Source organism: Amblyraja radiata, chromosome 2 (genome assembly GCF_010909765.2).
Source record: "Amblyraja radiata isolate CabotCenter1 chromosome 2, sAmbRad1.1.pri, whole genome shotgun sequence".
NCBI lineage: Eukaryota > Metazoa > Chordata > Chondrichthyes > Rajiformes > Rajidae > Amblyraja > Amblyraja radiata.
Genome location: NC_045957.1, coordinates 144435139 through 144441362, shown reverse-complemented (window position 1 = coordinate 144441362; position 6224 = coordinate 144435139).

Sequence of the window (6224 nt, the reverse complement as noted above, 5' to 3'; positions counted from 1 at the left end):
GATTATAGCCAGTAGCTAATTTTCATCTTTAGTCCCTTTGACAGGTTGATGTTAAATAACAATTTAAACAATTCACAACACAATCAATCAATAAGAAAAAAAAAACAATAAAATAAGAAAAATAACAATAAACAACCAGACAAACAATGCTGCTTATAACAGACCAGACGGTGGATAATTTTAAGGCAGATTATGAGTGCAGTATTGATTTTCCAGTAACCATGTTTTTAGATGTTTAGTAAATGAGGTAAAGGTTGGCACATCCCGTATGACGCTTGGAATCCTGTTCCAGGTCTGCGACGCTCGATATGAAAACACTGACTGCCCAAAAACACTTTTCCTAAATGGGACTAGACAACCACCTCTGGAGCCTGCTCTAGTCGACCTATTTGTGTTTTTCTCTATAAAGTACTGTAACGGAGGTGGGGCTAGTCCATGGAAGATTTTGTAAACCAAAATAGAATCTGCATATTTTATTACGTTTTCCCACCTCAGCAGATCATATTTCTTCAGGATACTACAGTGATGGTACATTCAGGGCTTTTTGTCATGAATTTTTAGGGCTTGTTTATAAGCAATTTCAACAGGCTTTAGTGTGGACTTGCATGCCAGTGCCCAACTTGTTATACAGTAGGTCATATATGGCATAATCATTGCAGTAAAATATAGTTTAGCTGAATCAATTATTTCTAATAGATCTAAAATTGGACAAGCTAAATTTAATTATATTTTCTGTTCTTTTCACTTGTTGTTTGAAGCAGAGCTGTGAATCGATAGTGATTCCTAAATATTTAAACTCATATACAAATTCAGGTTTTGTTCCATGTACAAACACATCAGGATCGACATCAGTACTTGCCTTTTTGGAGAAAACCATACAGACACATTAAGATGTAGATCAGAACATTCCAACATGAATCATAGCAGCTGATAGATCTTGTGCAGCTTGATGTTTGTTTTTGGCATGTACATACACGACTGCATCATCAGCATACATCTGGCAAGTTACATTTGATGGACAGCTACTTGGTAGATCATTAATGTATAGACTGAATAATAGCGGTCCCAAGATTGAACCTTGAGGTACACCAAGAGTGTTTTCAGAAGTTGCAGATTTAATGTTGCGTACTCTAACACACTGTTTTCTCTGTACCATATATGACTCATTCATATATCTCATTGAAAAATATAAGATTGTTAAGGGCTTGGACATACTAGAGGCAGGAAACATGTTCCCGATGTTGGGGGATTCCAGAATCAGGGGCCACAGTTTAAGAATGAGTAAGCCATTTAGAACGGAGACGAGGAAACACTTTTTCGCACAGAGTGTTGAGTCTGTGGAATTCTCTGCCTTAGAGAACGGTGGTGGCAGGTTCTCTGGATGCTTTCAAGAGAGGGCTAGATAGGGCTCTTAAAAATAGCGGAGTCAGGGGATATGGGGAGAAGGCAGGAACGGGGTACTGATTGGGGATGATCAGCCATGATCACATTGAATGGCGGTGCTGGCTCGAAGGGCCAAATGGCCTGCTCCTGCAGCTATTGTCTATTGACTCAATCCATTTCATCGTGCTCAGAGAGAGGCTAAAATAAGACAATTTGTTCATTAATATCTGATAGTTCAGTTTCAAAGGTTTTCGTAAATCAAGAAAAACAGCTCCTACAACACCACCTGCATCAATTTAGGGCTTTATATTTTCCAAAAGGAAGCAGATTGCCGTCTCAGTGGAGTGATATTTTCTGAAGCCAAACTGTATTGGAAGAATCATTAGTTTTTTTGCCTTAAACAAATATACAGCATTACCATCAGACACTCAAAAATCACATGTATTCAAATTTGATGTGATAGCCAGCATGTTGTAGCTTATTGCAGTCCCACCATCCAGCATCTCTCAGATAGCTGTTTCTTATCCTGTCTTAAGCCCCACATACTGTTTTGGCTTTCTGTGCATAGTCTCATTTCCAATTGTAAAAATATGCATTTAGTTCTAATTACTTGCCATTCATTATTCATTCATGCACAAAGTTATGATTGGTTGCCAGCCAAGTTTATTACTTTATGCAGCCCAGACCATGCTGACCTGGACCTGACTACCCACACGCTGTGAAAGGAACTCCCCCCCCCCCCCCTTCCGGCGGCGCTGTGCTTTTACAGCCGCTTCCCACTTTACAGCCACTTCCCAACAGCTGCCAGCAATGAGGGATAGACTTGGCTATCTTTCTTGGCTAACGATCTAACCTTTGGCCACCAAGACGCAGGTAAATTTCCATGCCTTATTTTTGGGTAAAAAATAGCGTCTTGTCAGGAAATACGGTACTTTATTTCCCAAATATGTTTTGCAACATACGAGGAATCTGATTTGCCATAATCATATTAATAAAAAGCAACAGAACACATGAAATACATTTTAACGTAAACATCCACCACCGTGGCTCCTCCACATTCCTCACGGTGATGGAAGATGAAAAAAAGTTAAATCTCTTCCCTTCTTTGTCCTCCAGCGGTCACGGGCCTCGATCCTTCCGTTGATGGGACGATCTTACTTCCGTAGACGGTGGCGGGCCTCCTTGTCGGGGCGATCAAGCTCCCTCATCGAGGGGGAATCTCAGCTCCCCCGCACCGGGCGATCTACCTCGGGTTGGGGTTAGTCGACGTAGTGCAGTTTTGGAGCTCCCGATACGGTCTCTCCCGAGACTGCGAGCACTTGATGTTAAAGTCCGCAGGCCGCAGTTGGAGCGTCGATCCCAGGCAAGGAATCGGCTCCGATGGCAAGTCCATTCCCTGCGGTGGGGCTCAAAATCAGCTCCGAGCAAGCCCCACCCGGTGGTTATATCACAATGCAAAATAACCATTTTATTTCTAATTGAAAATAATGAATCATGGCTGACAGTATTGTCTTTGAGAGCACTTCTTCCGAATCTCCTACGTAATAAGTGGTCAAGAACTGTCAAATACATTAAATATAAAATATGCTTTTAGAATTGTTCTGGACTTCCAACAGTACAAATATTTAATTTAATTTTTAATTTATTATTATTTTATTATTTATTTCAAACAGAATAAAAGAATAAAAAGCAAGTGTGAAACAGCATACAAAAAACAAAACAAGAATATGTGTCCGAAATAGAGCAGGAAGAAGCCAAAGCTTATTAATTTTACTTCGGAGTCACGTGAGTGACTACGTGAAGAAGGCCGTCCAGACACACACGCGTCATCTCGTCAGACGCATTGCGCTGCGACCGCGGTAGGATGACGGACCTCCAAGCGGTGAGTGAAAGAAAACCTGAACGTAAGTATTTTTACTTTCACTTTCAGGCTGCTTTTCTTCGGAGACTGCGTGCAGACAGGCAAGTCTTAGTTTATGGAGAAAGGTGGGAGGAATAAGGGAAAGCGCACCGCAGTAAGCACCAAGACGACAATATGTCTGAGAGTAGCGGGCGCCCGACTAAAAAGTCGGTAGATAAACCGAGTACTTCTAAACCGGGAGAAAAAAGTCCCGTTGAAACTCCCGCAGGGAGCAAAGCCAAAAAGAAAACTAATCGGCTGGCTCTGATGACTCGGATGACTCTGAACCAGAGATCGTTACAGACAGACTTTCTCAACTGGAATTCCTCATGGGTAAAATGATTTATAAAGGCAAACTCCAGAAGGAGTATAAAAAATGCGGGCTCAAAGAGCAACCGCATGGAACACCCAGAAGAGGTTCTGGGAAACGTTGGCCCAGATTTGAGCCAGCGACCGAAATGCCTGATGATGAAGATGAATATGTGGGCTGGCAGGTTTAGCAGGTAGAGGAAAAACATGTAAGGGGAATGAAATAAATAGTAGAGACATGACTAGTACACAAAGTAAAGACAGAATTCAATTCAAAGCACAATATGAGGCAATTAATGCACAGATGAAAAGGGAGGGGGACGTGGGGCTAAGGATAGGCAGAGGTGAAGAGATGGGTCTTGAAGTACCCAGAAGCAGTACATTTCTTACATTAAGAAATGGGAACAGTTTTGTTCAACACTAAATATTTCTTACCGCACTGCAGACACTTCAGATGTTGTAGACTTTTTGTCAAAATTACATTTTGATGATAATTTAAGCTATAGTGCGATCAACACAGCAAGGAGTGCTTTGTCGGCATACTTATCGAGACCATCGGAACATCAAGTTCTAGGATCACACCCTTTGATTTGTAGATACATGAAGGGCATCTTTAATGCTAAACCTCCCAGACCGAGATATACGGAACTCTGGAACGTGAGGGATGTACTATCACTACTTAGGGATTGGGATCCCATCTCAAATTTGTCGTTAGACAAAATTACGATGAAAGTAGTCATGTTAATGGCTTTAGTCTCAGCTCAAAGAGTACAAACATTACACAAGTTAAGGATAGACAGAATGGGAATGAAAACAGAGAAAATTACATTCTATGTCTATGACCTGCTAACACAGAGACCAGGAGTCTCGGGGTGTAAATTGTTTTTTTCAGCATATCCTGCAGATCAAAGACTTTGTGTAGTTACATATTTAAAATACTACATTGAGACTACCAAACATCTTAGAGGTGTAGAATCTGCATTATTCATCAGCCATAAAAAGCCACACAAAAAAGTGACAACACAAACAATTTCAAGATGGCTGAAGAAGGTGCCATTTGAATGCAGGAATTGATACTGACAAATTTAAACCTCATTCCACCAGAGCGGCGGCAACATCGGTGGCCAAGGATTTGGACGTTCCAATAGACCATATCCCCGCGGCCGCAGGATGGGCAAATGAAAGGAATTTCACAAGTATTATCACAAAGAAATTGCAGACCCTGGTGTATTTGGTGGTACTGTTTTGAATTCAGTATTAAATGTCCCTAGTGATTAAAATGGAACACATAATGTTTATCATAAAATAAACCATTAATTAATTAAACAAGTATGATGGTTTGCATGTTATTGACTGTTTTCACTCATAGTCAAGCAAAATGCAGTGATACGCCGGAACCCAATCTACGGCCTGAAATCACAGAAGCTTTAAAATCTTCACGTAGTCATTCACGTGACTCCGAAGTAAAATAGTAAGATTAAACGAGAACTTACCAGTTTGAAGTTTGATCTTTATTTTATGAGGAGTTACGTCGAGGGACTACGTGCCCTCCGCTCCCACCCAAGTAAAGATCAAAGGTAAGTTAAGTTTGTTTCACGTAGCTTACTATTATGCTTCGGAATATATCATCTGCGATTTCACACCGCTGCTTTGAAGTTTGACGCGCGTGCGCCTGGACGGCCTTCTTCACGTAGTCCCTCGACGTAACTCCTCATAAAATAAAGATCAAACTTCAAACTGGTAAGTTCTCGTTTAATCTTACTATTCCCACCCCTTATTCAACTGCCTGTAATTATCATGTACAAATTTAGCAGCTATATGTACACCATATGTACACCAGCCACTATATGTACACCAAATTATTTACATTTATACACTAATCAAATATTTACAAAGCCATACAAAAAAGAAAAAAAGAAAAAACCCTCATATACTATACAGTATCTTAGTCATATTTACAACCCATCACTCTATAATCACCCTTCCCAATACAATCAGTATAACAAATATCCCACTCACAATCACCTATCCTCATTCCAATATCCTTTTAAACAAGTGTTTTTGTACATCTTTTTAAACTGAATTATGCTTGTGCTAAGTTTTATCTCCTGTTCCAGACCATTCCACAACTTCACACCAGATTGCTATGCACATACTTTTAAGAGTTGTTCTGACATTGAGTTTTTTTAAATTATGTTCCCCTCTCAAATTATACCCACCCTGTCTTTCCATAAACAGTTTTTGTATATTTCTTGGAAGTAAATTATTTCTTGCTTTGTACATGATTTGCGCAGTCTTAAATAGAATTTGATTATGCATGCAAATGCCTAAACTTTGCTTCATTTTGAATATTGTATGAATAAATTGGTTTAATTTTTGAAGTCAGTGGCATTCAAAACATTCCCCAAAACATGGTGAGACACTATAATAAAACAAGTTAGTTTAAGTAATATTGATAGTATGGTGGTAATCAATGAAATTATTGAAATACTGTGATATCTGAAAGGGAAGGGAGAATATTTCAGATAGTGGTAAGAGGAGGTAAAGAGCGTTCCTCTGCCGTAAATATTTGGTTATTTAACTAAGGAAAGAGTTTCAATTAAAAGATTAGCAGTGGGGTAAGAGGTGTTTA